At 42.3% G+C, this 19,475-nt stretch overlaps 1 long non-coding RNA gene and 1 pseudogene across 3 annotated transcripts in view; both read right to left on the reverse strand.

Annotated features, from left to right (window-relative positions):
• Positions 1 to 6,272: 6,272 nt before the first annotated feature.
• LOC140632917 (transcription factor BTF3 pseudogene) lies at positions 6,273 to 7,286 on the reverse strand (annotated as a pseudogene).
• A 9,050-nt stretch (positions 7,287 to 16,336) lies between these two features.
• Positions 16,337 to 19,475, reverse strand: part of LOC140633422 (uncharacterized) — a 74,781-nt gene continuing 71,642 nt past the window's right edge. For all 3 annotated transcript variants that reach the window (XR_012031037.1, XR_012031036.1, XR_012031035.1), the window contains 2 exons: positions 18,353 to 18,437; positions 16,337 to 16,610 (listed from right to left, as the gene is read on the reverse strand). This is a non-coding gene — a long non-coding RNA (uncharacterized lncRNA). The remainder of the gene's footprint in view (positions 16,611 to 18,352; positions 18,438 to 19,475) is intronic.

The following is a 19,475-nucleotide window of genomic DNA, read 5'->3' on the forward strand; positions in this document are numbered from 1 at the left end:
CCCCCCCTCCGCCGCCGGCGTCCTCCCCTCCCGCCGACAGGGGTCGCCGTGGCGCGGCTCCTGAGCTCTCAGACTCGTGGGCGAGGCTGGCAGCGCCCCCACGCGGCGAGGAGGACAAACGGCCTGGGAGCCCGCGGAGTCCCCTTGGTGCGGAGCCCAGGTAGGCAGGTGCACGGACAGGCTGCTGCAAAGCCACTGCACCGACGTCGGTGGCTGAACGAGGGGTCACACAACACAACGCAAGTGGCATTAAAGCCTCACGATTTATTTATGTATGTATTTATTTATTTATTTAATATTTTTTTGCCAGGCCTGCTATTTATTGAAGGAAAGATAAATAAAGCACACAGATCATTATGTGACATTAAAAGATGAAAACATTCCTTTCTGAATTTTTGCCCCAGTTGTAAACTACCAATCGAGTCAACTCTTTGAGGGCGAGGACGATGTCTTTATAGATAGGACCCAATAAATGTTTAAACTTGGTGTATTGTGAACGAGTTTGAAATCATGATGCCAAAAATGAAAAAATAAATGAATAAATAAATAAATAAATAAATAAATAAAATCATGATGCCAAAAATAAAAAATAATAAAATAAAATAAAATAAAATCATGATGCCGTTTAAAATGCCAAACATTAATATTTTTAAAAAGTGCAGGGCAGTATATAGGACAATAGCAACTTGAATAAGTGGACTTAGAATTCTGTAATTGCCTCAAACCATCTGTGGCAACAAGGAAATAATATGAAATGCTGAATTAGAGTCATTGGCCATCACAGAAAAGTAACCATTACTGAAAAATAATCCTTTAGTATCTTCATTGCCATTTTTACTTATATAAAGAAATATATTTTGGAGCCTCATTATTTAAAAACGAATGAACACTCGTGGTTGGGCATAGTCTAGACCATAGATAGAATCTTAATGTATCCTAATAAGTAGAACCGTATGGATAATATTATATGGTCAATAAACTAGAAATTCAATAAAACTAGAAATTAATGACAAAACAGAAAATGAAACATCCCTACTCCTTGGAAATTTTAAAAGGCTTACATGACCTTTGGATCAAAAAGGAAAACAAAGACAAAGTAGAAAATACCTGCAAGACTACAGAAGTGAAAATGACAAACCAGAACCCATGGGATTTAGGTACATTCCTAAGAGGAAAACTCATGATTTTAAATGATCATATTAATTAAAGAATTAGAATAAACAGAATGAATTAAGCACCCATGCAAGACGTTAGAAATAGAACAAAACAGAATAACATAGAATAAAACAGAAAAACAGAATTAAAAAAATAAATCCAGGAGCTGATTATTTGAAAGTAAATTGGTAAGATATTAGCTAAACAAGGAAACAAGAAGAAAGTACAGATATACAAAGTATGGAATAAAAGCAACTAGCTCCAGACACAGAGGAAAGTAAAGTGTTTTTTTTTTTAAGATTTTATTTATTTATTCATGAGAGATACTCAGAGAGAGACAGAGACAGAGATAGGCAGAGGGAGAAGCAGGCTCCATGCAGGACTCGATCCCAGGACTCCGGGATCACACCCTGGGCTGAAAGCAGGAGCCAAACCGCTGAGCCACCCAGGCATCCCTTAAGTTTCTATTAAGAGAAAACTTTGGGGATCCCTGGGTGGTGCAGCGGTTTGGCTCCTGCCTTTGGCCCAGGGTGTGATCCTGGAGTCCCGGGATCGAGTCCCACGTCGGGCTCCCGGCATGGAGCCTGCTTCTCCCTCTGCCTAAGTCTCTGCCTCTCTCTCTCTCTGTGTGACTATCATAAATAAAAAAAAAAAAAGAGAGAAAACTTTGTTGAGTTTTATCAAATAAGTTGGGAAATCTGGATCAAGGAGTTATTGAAGGATAGTATAATTTGTTTAAAATGGGCTTTAGACAAGTTATAACATTTAAGGAGACCAACTATCACAGGAGAAATAGGGAAAAAGAGCAGAAACCTCCTGTCCAAAATAGCAGCAAGTCCACATGGGGAATTTTTACCAAATCCTTAGGGCCAGTGAATCCAGGGCATAGAAAATGAAGGAAGGTTTCGAATTTCTTGAATGAGCCAGCACAGTCATGATACCTAATAAATATGCCCCAAAGAAAAGTACACGCCATTCTCATGATGGTCAAGGCAAAAACCCTAACTGAAGTATGGCATGACATTAGGACAGAGATCGTCAGTCCTAGGGTGAGGCCATTCCCAGAGCCGTGGCCATCAGCCCTCGGTGAGAAGGGGGACATTCTGGCCATAAGACAAACGTGCTCAGGGCTGGAGCACTCACTCAATTGCAGTTTGGAAGGAACCAGTCCTGTCTTGGGAGGGTTCGTTTCCAGGGCTGGCTTGGAGAAGACCTAGGTTTGTGGGGGGTCAGCTCCACTTTAGAGGTGAGGATTTCCAAAGCTGGGGAGTCGTTCCTACTCCAGATGGCTGGTCCAAACGTACTGAGGCTTAGGTTTAAGGTCACACAAAGACCCAATTCGCAGGTTCACACCGAGCTGCGGAATCCGAAGGCTTCTCAAAAGGCATTGCTGCTTCTAGAGCCTGTGGGCAACCAGGAAGCATTTCAGCCTAGCAGAAGGAGAAAGGGGGGTGGTAGGAAAAGTGCACTAGACATATTGGAGACTTTGCTAGAGGCAGGTAACAACTAGGAAGAGATGGTCAGGGCACGAACCAAGGATGTGTACAACCCTAGGGAGCAGGCCCTTCCCAGAGGCAGGAAGATGCGCAGTGACTGGGAAGCGGTGAGACTGGATTCTCAGTGGAAGGAACTTTGGTTCAGACACACAGGCAATGGCTCGCCCCAGCAGGAGCGTGAGGTCTCATTGGTCACAATTCTAGAGGCTGGAGGTCTACAATCAAAGTGCACGTTTGGTTCTTGGGGAAAGGGCCCACTTCCTGGGGTGTAGACGGCTGCGATCTTGCTCCCTGATGGAGAGAGAGAGCTCTGGTCTCTTTCTCTTCACGTAAGCATCCAGATCCCATCTTGGAGGCCCCGTCCTCGTGATGTAACCTCAACCTCACTGCCTCTGAAAGACGCCACCTCCTCCTACCGTCACACTGGGAGTTAGGGCTTCAACACAGGAATTTGGGGACACACAAACATGTAGCCTATGAGTGAGAAAAGAATCACACTTGTCAGGGGCTCTGAAAACCTTTGGATGCCGCCTTTTCAGGAGCCTGAGGGAGAAGTAGGAAGCAGGGGCTGGCTCGGCTGCTGCCTGGGGGCCAGGTGTGGGGGCCGAAGCCCCAGGGAGTTTTCCAGCAGGGACACAGGGCCAAGGGTAGCAGGGTAGTGAGAGAGGACAAGATTTTAACCTCTTCTCTCTTAGGAACCACGGGGTGGGTGGGGAGGGGCATCCATACTAGAGTCTGAGAAAGTTTCCACCTGAATCACTGTGCGAAATGCTGCATTTTGCCCTTAAAAGGAAAATATGCTAATGATCTACTTTTTTTTTTTTGTCAAAGTTTCTAGAGTAGTGTCCACTGGTCTTTTGTTACCGCACATATAAACCGGGCAGGGGAGGGGAGGGACTGGCTTTTATTTGGGTAACGCTTTTTTTTCTTTTAAGATTTTATTTATTTATTCACTAGAGACACAGAGGGAGAGGCAGGCTCCCCGTGGGGAACCCAACGTGGGACTCGATCCTGGGACTCCAGGATCATGCCCTGAGCTGAAGGCAGATGCTCAACCACTGAGCCCCCCCAGGAGTCCTGAGAAAACCAAATGTTATTAAGAAAATCATAAAGGGGGCGCCTGGCTGGCTCAGTCAGTAGGCATGTGACTCTTAATCTCAGGGTTATGAGTCTGAGCCCCACGTTGGGTGTAGAGATTACTTTTAATGACTAAATAAGTAAATAAGGAATAGAAAATAAATTTACAGCACTGTATTTATCAAAAAAAAAAGAACCCACGTGTATGTGGACCCCCGCAGTTCAAATCCGTGTTGTTTGAGATCAGGTGTATTAGCTCTTTTCCAGGGGACCCCTCATGAGGTGAAATGACTTTGTCATGAGCACAGTTAGCAGGTGGCACAGCCAGGAGGGGAGCATACACACCTGACTGCAAAGTGGGTGCTCCGTCTCAGTGGCACCAAGGGGAGAGGGAGGCTTGGCCAAGCTTTCAGGCCCACTCACGATGTGGTTCCTGGAAAACAGGAGGGGAAGTCGTTGATGAGACAGGATATGTTCATTGAACACTGAAGAAAGAACATGGCCTTATACCGAGTGCCTCTGATAGCGTCCGGCTCTCCCGCAAGCTGAGTGGGGAAGGGTCCTGAGAACAAAGACAGAGCCTGGGCTGGGTCTCTCCACCCCCAATCAAAGCAGGAGTGGGTGTGCAAAAGCCCGGGGCCTGTGGTGTAGACCCTCAGGACCCTCGGAGGGGAATCTGCTGTCTTCCAAGCCTCTATGTGCCACTCTGGTTTGTGGGCTGCGCGCTACACCCCCCCTTCTGCTTGGATCCTGCACATTGCCCAATCACTGCAACACGCATTGACAAGACAGCGTTCTGGTTTAAAGGCCACAGACATAATCCCCTCCCCTGGTTGAGAGTTTTCTAGTTTAATTCCAGGAGGAAATCTTTTTTTCCCTCATTGTCGAGTGTATTAGAAACTTCATTCTTCCTCCCGCTTCCTGTCAAAGGAAGCCAGTGTTACCTTTATTTCACAAACTGAGAATCAGAGGCTTCATGGGATGGAGGAGTACAGCTGGGGCCATGCAGCCAGCAGGCAGGATAAACGAATCATGGAGATTGGGAAGAGGGAAGACACAAGAGGCTTGTGTTAGGGTGGAAGGTAGGGGCAGGGTTGGGAGGGCAGTCCATGCTGGGGAGCAAACGTACCCAGTGACACCTGGTTTTTCTCCAGCAGTGCTCAGCAGGCAGGAGGGCAGAAAGTGGATGGTAGAGGAAACCTGCAGGGCAGGTGTTCTAGAAAGACAGGAGACAAGGGAGATGCTGGGCTGGCAGGGAACGCAGTAGCACACGGGACAAGAGAGATGGGGGAGGCCAAGACATGAGGAAATGGGGTGCTGGGTACACCAGAGGGAAACCAGCTGGTAAAATGGAAGTTTGATTGGAATTTTAATTTGATCAAAAATAATAATTCCTGGGGGGTGCCTGGGTAGTGCAGCTGGTTAAGCACCCCACTCTTGGTTTCTGCTCAGGTCATGATCTCGGGGTTGTGAGATGGAGCCCTGCATGGAGGGGGCTCCACGATGGGCAGGGAGTCTGCTTGAGGATTCTCTCCCTCTCCGCTCCCTCAACTTGAGCGCATGTGCATGTGGGCTTGCGCTCTCCTGCTCTCTCTTTCTCTCTAAAAAACATTAAAATAATAATAATTCCCAGGGACTGGGTGTGTAGTGATCCTTTTGATCTACCACGGAGGGTGGTTTCTGTTGAAGCTTATATACCTCTAAGCAGTTTTGCCCATTTTGTAGAATTTTTTTTCCCCCATACATTTTTTCCCCTCAAATCTCCACAGCGATTTCTGCTCTGCAAAATTTGTAACAGCAAAAATATAGAAACAAACTACATAGTCAATAATGAAGACTCAATAAATTCAATTATGTGGGGTGAAAATTTATATGGAAGGATCCCATTTTTGTCTTAAAAATAAGTATATTTGGAGAAAGCGTCTAAGGGTTATTTGCCAATTTGAGTTTCTCCAGATATGCAGGGTCACAGCAGTTTGTTCTTTCTTTCTTTCTTTCTTTCTTTCTTTCTTTCTTTCTTTCTTTCTTCTTTCTTTCTTTTTTTCTTTCTTTCTCTTTCTCCCTTTCTTTTCATCTTCCTTTGCCATTTAAAATCTTTAATCAAATTTCATCAAAGATTACCAGCCATATTACATGCCACGATTAGCTTTCTATAAACAACTTTGCTTTCTGTGTACAAATCAATGTGCCAATGAAATAAAAGATAAAACCATGAGAGACTCCTAACTCTGGGAAAAGAACAAGGGGTAGTGGAAGGGGAGGTGGGTGGGGGGACGGGGTGACTGGGCGACGGGCACTGAGGGGGCACTTGACAGGATGAGCACTGGGGGTTATATTATATGTTGGTAAATCAAACTCCAATAAAAATATATTTTAAAAAGAAAAAGAAAAAATAAAAAGAATGATAGACGCGCGCGCGCACACACACACACACACACACACACAAGAACCTACCACTTCAGTTACACTCTCTGCCTTTAATCTACTTCTGCTTTTTCTCTCTGTTTTGTTGGTGGTGGTGGTTTATTTTGTTTCATCCTTACAACTACCTTTAATCTAAACATCTTTTGTGGGAGGATGTTTTTCCAGAGCAAGTGAAGAGAAAATATTCAAACTAGAACATTCAACGCCCCATGGAAAGTCATGCCCATGAATCTGGTTGGCTTGGTGAAGAACAAAGCTGAGGATGAGGGAAATCATTGCAGCTGGATAGAAAAGGCTTAGCCCTTAATTCCTGAAATGTTTGTTCTGAATATTTGGCTCTCAATAAGTGTATGTTGCATTGGATTTCCCTTCAATCAATCAATCAATCAATCAATCAATCTGTATTCTAGGCAAAGAACTATACTAACCTTGTTCCAAACTTTATTCCCAGGTTTCTTTAGCATAGTTAGCTGCAAAGAATGTATTGTGAAGAAGCAAAAATTGAAAAGAGCTGCAGTGTCTCAGGGGCTTGGGCTTAAAAATATCAGAGATCTAGATTTCATCAGATCCATGAACAAAATTTTAAAAAGCAGTCATAACATAAAACAGCAGCTCCCAGTAACTTCTTCACGTTTTATCTTCTTCAGAAGTTGCGTCAATTCAGTTTGCTCCATTCTTGGAAGCTTCATCAAAATTCTCCACAAGATCTGGAACTCCATCCTCCTCCTCCTCGTCTCCAGTAGCAAGTGGTGCTTTTCCATCCATGGATTGTTTGGGCAGAGCTTCAGTGAAACTTCTGAGACCAGTCAGACCATCTGTACCAAGATGGTTTGAGATACTGGGTAGCATTTCTCAGGGTGGCCTGAGATGGTGAAAGTGTTCTCAGCCAGCGATGCCTCAACGTTAGCGTTGTTACCTTGGGTCACTGTCCCTTGGTTTGTGAACATATTCACCTCTTCAATACCAGAGATACTGTGTAACCCTACCTTCTTTAAGGGGAACTGAAGTTTTTCATCACCCACTGTAGCCAGTTCTGTGAACCACCTTCTTTTGGGGAGCAGTTCCTTTCCCAACACTGAGCACTTGTGCTTGCAGTTTGGCAAGTTTCTCCTGGTTCAGGGTAGTTTCTTTCATCTTGGTGGAGAGGAAATGGGATAGGTTGGCGGGGCGGGGGAGGAGGGTTGGAGCTCCGGGTTCTCAGGGTGGACCCCGCTGAGATTAGGTGCACAGACGTGGGGATGTAAAATCAGTTCTTTATATTTTTTGCTAGTTTGTATGTTTTCCCAGTAAAAGATTTTACAGGTTTGTAGGACTTTCTGAGTTTAAAAACCATTTAAAAATATTTTTTATATATTTATTTATTTGAGAGAGATAGAAAGAGATCGCGCAGGGGGAGGAGCAGAGGAAGAGGGATAAGCAGACTCCTCACTGAGCAGGGAGCCCGAGGTGGGGCTGAGATCATGACCTGAGCCGAAACCAAGAATCAGGCGTTTAACAGCCTGGACCACCCAGGCAACCCTAAAAAAGCAATTTTAAATTCATTTTCTACCCACAGTTGTCCATTCTGCTTGTTTGACCAGATTTTCCAAAAACTTTTAATTGGGTTTATTAGTTGAAAACTAACCTTTTCAATAAGAAATTTACTATTTATTTATTTATTTGTAAATATTTTATATATTTATTCAAGAGAGACACACAGAGAGAGGCAAAGACACAGGCAGAGGGAGAAGCAGGTTCCCCACAGCGAGCCTGATGGGGGACTCGATCCCGGGACCCTGGAATCATGACCTGAGCTGAGGGCAGATGCTCAACCACTGAGCCACCCAGATGCCCCAAGAAATTTATTTTTTAAAAAAACATAGTTTTTGTGCATGTTTTATAACTTTCATGTGGATTTTTTTTTTGATACATATGCATTCATCTAAAACAGTCAATAAAACTATGACCTGTCAGGGTGCCTGGGTGGTTAAATCAGTTTATCTTTCGATTCTTGATTTTGGCTCAGGTCATGATCTCAGGGTTGTGGGATCAAGCTCCCCTCGTGTTCTATGCTCAGCATAGAGTCTGTTTGTCCTTCTCTTCCTCTCCTCCTCTCCTTCTCTCTCCCTCTCTCTAGCTCTAAAATAAATATAAATAAATACATTAAATAAATAAATAAATAAATAAATAAATAAATAAAATCTTTAAAACAACAACAACAACCCAACTGTGAACTGTCGTTATCAGTTTCCAGCACTGAGTTTCCCACTCTTCAAGCAGCCAGAGCAAGAGCTTGATCTGTGAGCAAATGACTCCGTGGGGGTCTGTTATCTTTTCCATCATGTCGCTTGGTGCCATCCCCACAGTGCGTGGGCGGGAGCAAGGCTTGCTCCAGAACTTTGATCATGAGTACAGCTTTGACTGACAACCTTAATGTGGTCCTCAATGTGTGATCAGGTCATCAAAACCAGATCAGTGGCTTACGTGGCAGGATCGGGAAATGAATTTATCTGTGATCAGAGGGTTTCGAGGGATTAGTAACCCTTTCAAGTTATGCTCTTCCTCCGTGGAGAAAAGCAGTGCACAGAGGAGTGATGACAGCCCAGCACAGAGGTCAGACATCCACAGAACCATAGAGAGCCAGTCCTGACCTATGCTGGGAATTTTAACATAAATCATCTTTCTTTGATCTTGAAATACCGCTTGAGATGGGTGTTATGATGAACCTCCCAAAGAGGTCAAGTAATGTGCTCAAGTTATACAGTTAGTAGCTGGCTGCACTGTGGTGAGAGACCAGGTCTGTAGGACTCTGTTAGCATGCTTTTTATTAGAGCAAGCTGCCTCCTGACCAGGAGGCAATTTAACGAAGAACTGGACAGTGATGCTACACCAGATATGCCTCCGGTACTCTACAGTTTGTTACTCTACAGTTTAATCTCCACATTCCATTGGAACTTTCCCATTCTTCCCACTCTGACAGATGATGCCATTTATCAAGCGCTTTGTATGTAGGAGGCTCTGGGCTGAGTGATTTGCATATATCATCTAAATTTATTCTTCATAAGAGCCCTAGAAGGTCGCTATCATCAACCCCATTTACAGATGAAGAAATGGGAGCTGAGAGAAATTATTTGCCCGAGGTTCTAAATATAGGAACCCAGAGCTCCCTGATTCCAGAATCTGTTCTCTGAACCTCTATGCCTTACTCCACTAATCAAACATGCACAGAGCTCAAACTCACTCCAACATACCATGTCCATATAGAGAAAAATATTTTTAAGTCTGAGGTAACATTTTATTTCTAACTCTGCAGTAGGACTTAAAATTCTTGGATGCCTCCTTAGATTTTATTAAATCCCATCTTGGAATTTCTGAGCCCAGTTTCTTAGAAACTCATCCGAGATCAGTATTATGGTTCAGAAACTAGGAACTTTACCTAACTTTGAACATCAAAGCCAAGGCTGAATGAGCCCTCCAGTTTTAAAGGGAAAGGTGGAGTTGGCACTGCTTTTTGTCTTCTCAGATGTCTACCTAAAGCCGCAGATAGGATCAGAAGTAGAAGCAGAAGCTCCATCTTTAAGAAGAATGTATCTCTCTGACTCTGGACTCTGGGCAAGGGTTGCCAGATGGCAGGGAAAGAAAAACTGCACAGGATAAAGCTCCCTGCTGCCCAGTACGTCAAAAGAACACAGCTCTCGAGAGTAAGTGGCTTACACCAGTGAGTAACCCCAATATTTCTTTGTTTGAACCAGTAGAAATGAAATGCAGGAGCAGCAGAGGAAGTGGGGTGGCTGAGGAAAAGCCCTCTTGGAGGAAGCTTTCTGTAACTGAGGCAGGGTGGAGGGAAGAAACCACAACTGTGACTATCCTTGCAGCCGCCGACTGAGAGAAATAAAGTCAAAGAAAAGAACAGGCTCCAACGCGTACTCTCCATGCCTCAGAAGTTCTGCTACTCTGGACCATGACCCCAGGATCTTCCCTACCTGGGCCCCCTGCAAATGCCTTGTTTAAAAAGGACTCGACTCATCGAAATTTCGATAAAAATGGAAAATGTTCCCAGCACAGATCAATATAAAGTTAAACCAAGAAAAAAGGGAAAAAAAAATTACCCACAATAAATATTGTGACATCACAGGCGAGTCCTGGGACCAAATATATTACCATGAATTTTTAAAGCGTAACAAAGCACTGACCTCTGTAAATAAGAACCCAGAGCAGAGATTTCAGGGAAGATAGGATGGGGAAACGAGATATGAAACCTAGGCTGCTTGTGCTCAGGAAATTACTGCAAAGGTTTCAGTGGAAATGGGACATCTGATAATAGGCCCAGCTGAAAAGACAGCAAGCTGAGAAAAGGTAGCCAACCTGAGTGGATGCTAATGGAGTTGCAATTCTAATGTGCTCTCTGGGCGGATGGGAGTGGGACACCAGTGGAAGGGAATGTACTAGTTGCCATGAGGGAGCAGGTGCTTGAGAAGTTCCAGGAAATAGGAGCTGTAACCACAGAGAGATGGGTGTGTCTAAGCCCATTTGAGCTACCAGCACAAAATACCCTACACTACTGCCTTACAGAGAACAGGAATTTATTTCCTATAGCTCTGGAGATTTCTAAGTCCAGGGTCAAGGTGCTGGCAGATTCGGAGTCTGACGGGGCCACTTCCTGGTTCATAGATGGCCATCTTCTCACTGGGTTCTCTCATGCAGAAGGGGTGAGTTTAGCTTTCTGGGGTCTTCTTTATGAGGACACTAATCTCATTCATGAGGGCTCCACCCTTGTGACTCAGTCACCTCCTGAAGGCCCCACCTCCTAATATCATCACCTTTGGGGTTAGGATTCTAACATACGAATTTGGGGGTATGGAGGATACAAATCTCCAGACCATAGCAAATGGCTATTCCTGGGTTCCATTGATATTTTACAAAAAACAAATAAAAGTCCGGGGCATTTAATAAAGCCAAGCTTGAAAGCCAGGGAAATTCCCCACTAGCTTACAAAGGGGCTCTCCTTGTCTTCTGGTGACTAAGAGCGGGCACCTGGCTCTATTACAGGGCCCCCCATTGCTGTGAGGAAGCCTAGCTGGGCAGCCAGCAAGGGTACTACTCAGTTTGTACAATCAGAAAAAATGAAGGATGATTGACCAGGTGGCTGAGTGAAGTTTGTCCTCATAACAATTCATCATCCCTTGCCCAACTGCCAGACCTGAGCCACTTAGCCGACCCAGAACCCATCAACAGACGAGGAGGCTCATTCCTCAGGAAGAAGAGGACGCCTCTGCAAGTACACATAATAATAACTCTCCTGGGGATCCCTGGGTGGCGCAGCGGTTTGGCGCCTGCCTTTGGCCCAGGGCGCAATCCTGGAGACCCGGGATCGAATCCCACGTCGGGCTCCCGGTGCATGGAGCCTGCTTCTCCCTCTGCCTGTGTCTCTGCCTCTCTCTCTCTCTCTCTCTCTCTCCTGTGACTATCATAAATAAATAAAAATTAAAAAAAATAATTCTCCTGTCCTTCACCCAAGCGACCTGTGGCCCTTTTTAAAGCAACTGTACTAAGGAAAGAGAAATAACAAAAAACAAAACAAAACAATGTGACAATTGCTGTTGACGTGGATACCTGGATACCTGAAGGGTTACTACGGCTCCCTTGTGCAAGCTGGGGTATAAGAGAACAGACAATAAATGGAGTCCTGGCCAAAGTCCTCCTACATGGACCCACCTAGTGACACATTTTCCCAGTTTCTGAATGTGCAATTGACATTGACGTACTTCAGAACTGGCACAGTCTCCACCTTGGTTCCTTGGCCTATGCATAAGGGCAAGTATAGTGGGAAAGGTGGAAAGAATTTTCTGAAGCTCCCTCCTCTGGGGTCAAGATAGAATATAATACCATGCCCCAGAGAATGGGAAGGACAGCAAAGATGAGTGCCACGTTTAAGGATCTAAAGCAGGAGTTGATGAATATTTTAGGCTTTGCAGGCCATACGGTCTCTATCTAGCACAACCATTTGTCTTTGCTATAGTAGCACAAAGCAGCTTGGAAAATATGTCAACGAAATAATGTTTCTGAGTTTGAATAATGATTTACTTATAGACACTGAAACTTGTGTATCATATAATTTCCATGTGTCATAAAATATTATTCTTTTGATTTTTTCCCCCAGCCATTTAAAAATGTAAAAACCATTCTTCTTCCTCTCTCTCTGCTATTTGCACTCTCTCTCTCTAAAAATAAATAAATAAAATCTTTTAAAAAAATAAATAAAAACCATTCTTAGCTTGCAGGCTGTACAAAACAGGCGGTAGGTCAGATTCTGCCCATAGGCCAAAATTTGGGGACCGCTGATCTAAATGATGCAGAGCAGTGGTCCTCATCATATTTCTATTAAATTCACCAGTCCGACTTCTGAAAACATCATACAGAGCCTGAAGAATAATAGTAAACTACCGTAAAGTCAACCGCATATAAGTTCCAGTTGCTGCTACCACAGTAAATATGGGATTTTTGCCAGAGCAGATTAAGGTGGCCTCAGGTACATAGCATGTGGCATTATGATTCGGCCAATGGGTTCTTTTCCATTCCAATCAGAACTAGTTATAGGAGACAACAATCTACATTCACAGTTTTACCCTAGGGCCATGTTAACTCTCCCGCTTTCTGTTATAATTCATGGAGAGATCTGGATGGTTGAGACATCCTGCAGAACATCACATGGATATTTTGCTCATCAGGCCAGATGAGCAAGAAATGGCTAGCTTGCTGGAAGCCTTTGTAAGACACGTGAGCCACAGAGAGTGGGAGATAAACCCTAAAAATATTCTGGGGCATTCTATAGGTTTGGATGAATGTATAAGAACATCTATCTACCATTATGGTATCATACAGAGTGGGTTCACTGCCCTAAGGATCCTCTGTACCCTGCCGGTTTCATCCTGTTCCCCACCCCAACACCTGGCAACCACTGATGGTCCATTCGTTGCGCCTTTTCCAGAATGTTGTATTCCCAGAATCATACAGGATGGAGCCTTTTCATATTGGCCTTTTTCATTTAGTAATATGCATGTATAGGTTCTTCTATGTCTCTTCATGACTTATTAGCTCATTTCTTTTTAGTGCTGAATAATATATTCCATCGTCTGGATGCACTGCAGTTTGTCCATCTACCTATTGGAGAACATTTTTTTGGTGGCTTCTAAGTTTTGGTGATTATGAATGAAGCTGCTATAAATATATTTTGTGTGCAGGTATTTGTGTGCACTTAGCTTTTCAACTCTTGTGGGTAATACCAAGGAATGCAATTGCTGCTTTGTATGACAAAAGTATACCTACATTTGTAAGTGTGGGTTTTGGCAGGCTGTGTCTTCCAAGGACGCGGTCCATTTTATCTAGGCTATAAAATTTGTGGGCATAGATTTTTTAATAGTACTCCTTTATCATCTGTTTAATGTTCATGTTGGTAGTCGTGTCTCCTTTCATTTCTGATATTAATATTTTTTATCTTCTCTCTTTCTTTCTTAGTCTGGTTAGAGGCTTATTGATTTTATTGATCTTTTCAAAGAACCGTCTTTTGGTTTCACTGATTTCCTGTTTTCAACTTCATTGATTTCTGCTCTAATTCTTATCATTTTTTTTCCTTTCTGCTTATGTTAGTCTTAAGTCGCTCTTCTTTCTCGAGCGAAACTCTTACGTTTCGAAGGACTGCTTTCTTTGCATTTGCATTCCACAAATTTTGATGGGTTGTGTTTTCATTTTTATTTGGTTCAAAATATTTTGAAATTCCTCCTTTCAGCTATGTGCCATTTAGAAGTGTGTGGTTTAATCTCCACATATTTCGGGGAATTTCCAGTTATCTTTCTGTTATTGGTTTCTAGCTTAATTCCATTGTGGTGTAAGAGCAGCATTGTATGATTTCTTCTTTTTTTTTTTTAATTTGCTAAGATGTATTTTATGCCTATCACATGATCTAACTTGAATGTTTTGTGTTAAGCTTGAGAAAATGGGTATTCTGCTCATGTTGAATGGTCTACATTACACCCAATTAATTGAAAGTGTTGCTAAGTTCAGCTGGGTGCCTGCTGAATTGGTCGATTTCTGAGAAAGGGGTGTGGAAGTCTATAACTGTCATAGTGGTTTCATCTATAAACCTTGTAGTTCTATTAATTTTTGGCTCACAGAGTTATGATGCTATGCTGTTGTTAGGGGCATACACGATAAGAATTGTTACATCTTCTTGAAGAATGACCCCTTTCTCACCGTGTAATGCCTTTCTTTATGCTGATAACTTTCCTTACTTTGGAGTCTGCTCTGTCTGAATTAATACAGCTACTCCTGCTTTCTTTCGAATAGTGTTAGTGCATTTTTCTCCATCCATTGACTTCCAATCTGTATGTGTCCTTATATTTAAAGTGGGTTTCTGGGTGTTACGCTTTATGTTGACAAATTGAACTCCAATAAAAAAATAAAATAATGAAAAAATGAAAAAAAATAAATTCCATTAAAGTGACTAATTTGACAGCATATTTCACTGCTGTATAACTGATAAATAATTTGATGTAGTAATAGATGCTCCACCAATAATTGTTGAATAATAAAGAAATTAGTGATCAAGGTGAAAAAAATAAAGTGGGTTTCTTATAGGCAATATGAAGTTGGAAGACTTGATCTAATTTTTAAAACTTCAAAGACAGAGGTATCAGAAATATCTAGGAAGTAATAGAAGAGAGCTGAGTACTCTCACTTTTGAGTGCTCCTGGTGGGCAGGCAGTGAGTCCTTAAATTGCTTCTGGCGCTATTCAAATGGCCTGTACTGTTATTGCCATTTGAAGACAACGTGCACACATTACAACTATCCAGGATTTCATCATCATCAGTAGTACCTTATTCGCACTGTGTACATGACTCAGCTCTGGGCTGAATACAGAGAGGGAACTTGCAAGTGGATATAATGTATACAAAGGGGACAAAGGGATAGAGGAAGCCCAGGTGCATCACAAGGGTCACTGAGGTGGATATGCCATGACACACACAATACACCAAAATATACTCCAGACAGACTTCAGAGTTGCAGGAATGGGAACTAGCTGTGCTTTCATTTACTTTTCTGTCAAAAGAAAAGCCATATTTAGGTCAGTCAAAGTGAAGTTCTAAGGAGAACTGTGTCTAATTTAGGAAATACCACCATTTCAGATCATAACCTTGATGACTGTAAGACCTCTTCTACTTATAAGGATCTGCTTCTCTTTCCTTTTAAGGGACACGAAATGAGAGAAGGATCTATAAGAGAGACATTTGGAATGTAGGAGGATAAAGGCAAGGCCAACTAGTGGCCAGGCTACCTCCAGATGATTCCTCCAGTACCATCTGTAACCATCCTCATGCACAAAGGAGGCATGTGTTTTGGGCGGATAAAGCACTCTCCTCGGATAACAAAGTCTTGTTCTGTGGGGTCCCTTTAGGAAACTCTGAAGAGGGTCTTCCTTCTGGTACCACACTCTTTCAACAAGCAACCAAAAATTTATCAGACTGAATTTTTAAAAAATTCCATTCAAGTGAATTCCACTCAATTCTTACCCACACATTATCTTCATTGGGCACATGTTCCCAGGTTTCCCAGAGATTCATGGCAATTATGATGGTTTTACTTCTATGGGGGCTTGCATTCCCTTGTTAATATTCATTTCAAAAAGTAATTTATTTCCCTGCTCTAGGGATTTGTGTACTGGCCACATGCATACTATTTAGTATCTTACATAAAAATGTCTTTTGCAATAAAGATTTCAAGAAATTATCGCCTATTATATCTTGTATGTTTAATTACAAACTTGATGATAGATTATTGATTCTTTTCAGTGGTGTATTAATGATTTAAATTCTTTTTCTAGTCTAATAACTCCAAATAATGATTCCCCCTGTTACACTCTCATATTCTAAAGTGCATATTCTTAAGTCAGAGGATTGTTTCCAACAGCGAGCATGAAAATCAAGATGCAAAGTACAGAGGACACATTCAGGTGTGGTTAGAAAAATTATGAAAAAAAAAAAGGAAAAAAATGATGAAGATGGTCTTGGGGAAAATGAAAAACCTTTTCTTCTGTTTCCCCAACCTCCTACCTTCTGCTACATTTCAAGGTAAGGTGACAGCTCTGAATAAACAGCGCAAACTGTATTTTCCCCATCATGTGAAAAGACCACAAGCATTAAAGAGGATGTCTTTATCAAAATATCTGTAATTGTGACCTTCAGAGAAACAGAACAAGAAGTACTGGTGAATTTCTTGTTTTTTTCATGGGTATCCCTCCTCCCTTCCTTTCATTTCCTTCATATCTAAGACTTCTTCCTGAAGCAAAAACATAGTTTCTATTACCAAAAAAAGTTGAAAAACAGAATTTAATCCATGTCCATCCACTGACTTCTCTCTTCTGTGATGGTTGGTCTTCCCTGCTCTAAGAAGAGACATTTTGTTTGCTGGACCTGAATATTATCCTAGAGAGAGAGAGAAAAAAAAAAAAGCAAATCTGAACCATATTTTTCAAACCTGATTGGGGTCATTCTCCTGTCAAAGGCCACAAATGACTCCTACACAACTCTGCTTTCTCATGTGAGAGAAGGGAATGAAATTGAACAGTCGTTACAGAGTCATACAGTCAGAGGGCTGAAAGAAACTATAGGCCCCATCGCCATATTCAATGCTTGGATCTTTTCTATGGTACCCACAACATCGAGATTTCACGGTGCTAATCAATTTACTCTCTTTCCCCTCCGGGTTCTGAACCTGTTGAGAAATAAAAGAAGTGTGATTTTGTGACTTAGGGTAAGAAATATATATCTGGTCTTCATCCCTATTTCTGGTATAGAGTTTCTAAAGCCTTTGGAATCTCCTAAGTGATGAGAGTGATCCGTCAATGCTGTTACATTAATGAGGTGTCTTTCTGAAAGCACCTGTTGATGGAGACTGGTAACCAGGGGAACCAACCATGTGATCTGAGGGTGGAAATTTTCAGTTCCCACTCCTCCCCTTGACCTCTAGAGAGAAGAGAGGGCCTGCAGGTTGAATTCAATCACCGATGGCTAATGATTTAACAACCACACCTCTGTAATGGAACTTTCATAAAAACCCAAAAGGACAGGGTTAAGAGAGCTCCCAGTTTGTGAACAGGTGGAGATTCAGGGAGAGGGGCACGCTCAGAGAGCATGTTAGCTCCACGCCCTTTCCCCATACCTTGCTCCGTGCATCTCTTCAATCTGCCTGTTTCTAAGTGTACATCCTTTAATAATAAATTGGTGATCTAGTAAGTAAAATATTTCCCTGGGTCCTGTGAGCCAATCTAGCAAATTAAACAAACTCAAGAAAGGCATCTTTGGAACCTGTGATCTATAGCCAGTCAGTCAGAAGTATAGGTAACAGCCTCGACTTGTAATGGGTATCCTGAGGTGGAGGGGGTTGTCAGAACCTCCAGTTTGTAGCCAGTTGGTCTGAAGTATAGGTAGCAGCCTGGGTTTGTGGTTGGTGTCTACAAGGCAGGGGCGGGGGGTGGGGTCAGTCTCGCAGGACTGAACATTTAACCTGCCGGAGCTGACACTATCTCTGGGTTGGCAGGATCAGAATTGAGTTGAATTTGTAGGACACCCACCAGGTATCAGAGAATTGCTTATTGATGGAGAGAACCACCTAGCCCCATGCCCTCTGCATCGAAATTGATGACCAGAACACCTATAAGAAGGAACACAGGGACCAAAATATTAGCTTTACTAAGGTAAAACTAGGTTGTAGTGGGTGGTAGGTCTAGGCCTAGGCCTTGTGATACACATGGGGAGGATTGGGTGTGTAAAACAGACTCCTGCCCAACCCTGTGAGGGAGAGGCCTGCCATGTACTGTTGAAGACAACATGCTACCTATTTTACACAGAAATATAGAACATAAACAGCCTCTACTAGACTCTTGACATTTGGCCAATCAGGAAATCATACCGCTCTCTTGAGGAAAAGGCAGTGACGTGGGGAGGAAAGAGAGTAATTTCCACCCAGTACTTCCAGGAGCCAGAAACAGTATCCAGAAACTGTCTATACCTGGACAGTAGTGACTTCTAGAAAAATTCTTATGTGCAACAAAAATCCATATTGTTTTTTGCTTCTGCTTTATAGCACTTGTTCTATCTGAGAGTCTTTTTAGAATAAGACTAATTCCTCTTCCATGTAATAGCTCTTAGAAAGCTTTGAGACGTACCTTTAGACAGCATCATAGCTCATCTTCTCAGTTGAGCATTTCATTCAAATGAAAAACCGTTGGTTCACTCAGGCACCGTCTAGGTCTGCATATTAGATGTTTAAAGGTCACAATCATTTACAATGGACAAAAAGTAGACCAAATGGTAAAAAATAACTGAATATGCAAAGAAAACTTACTAAAAATAATAAACTATTATATTGAATGATGAAATACTAAAAATCTCTCATCAAAATCTAGGAATTGGACAGGTATGCCCACTCTTATCACTGTTGTTGATATCACTGTTGTTGATTGTCTTGGGAAATACTGACTACGCAGTCAGATGAGAAAATGAAATAAATGGTATGAATCTAGGAAATAAGACACAATAATTTTAATCTGCCCATGACATCATATCTTGCTAGTGAAATAACCATGACTTGTTAAAGATTTGTGAAACTGCTTTGCAATTTTCTTTATTAGCTCTTGCTGGATTCCAGAAAATGTTACTGTGTTAAGAGATGTTAGGTGTTATCCAACAATCTCTTCCTCTTAAAAATACAAAAAGCTATGTTCATGAACAACAACAACAACAACGACAACAACAACAACAACAAAACGAAAGCAAGGAGAATTAGGCTCTCTGTAGTCTCTGTACTATTAACTGTTCATGGCAAAGCTGTTGTGGCTGTACTTTGTCTTTTCTTTCAAATTTCAGCTCCATTTGGATTTTAGCTTTACTGTGCTATTAAAAGGACCCGTGGCTCATCTTGCATTCACCGTTGCTTTTACCTCTCTATCATGCACTTTTGAAATCCTAGTTTTTCAGAATCTCATTTAAGTTATTTAATTTCCTCTCTCACTGGCATCATTACTTGCAATTATACTAGCAGAAATGAAATGTCTTGGCTTTCCAACTTTCTCAGGCCATCTTTCTACTCCAAGTCTTATGTCGCCTGATGCTGCCCGCCTTTTTGTGAACTCCTGCAACATTCTTTTCTAAAGGTAAATGTATGTGTCTGATTGCTTCCAGGCTTTCTCTTTATGGTTATCACAAATTCCAGGAAAATAAATAGGAATATGGTTATGCCCCCCCCACTCCAAATTCCTTCTATGTCTACTATTACTCATTTCTTTCTTC

This window comes from Canis lupus, chromosome 5 (genome assembly GCF_048164855.1).
Source record: "Canis lupus baileyi chromosome 5, mCanLup2.hap1, whole genome shotgun sequence".
Taxonomy (NCBI): Eukaryota; Metazoa; Chordata; class Mammalia; order Carnivora; family Canidae; genus Canis; species Canis lupus.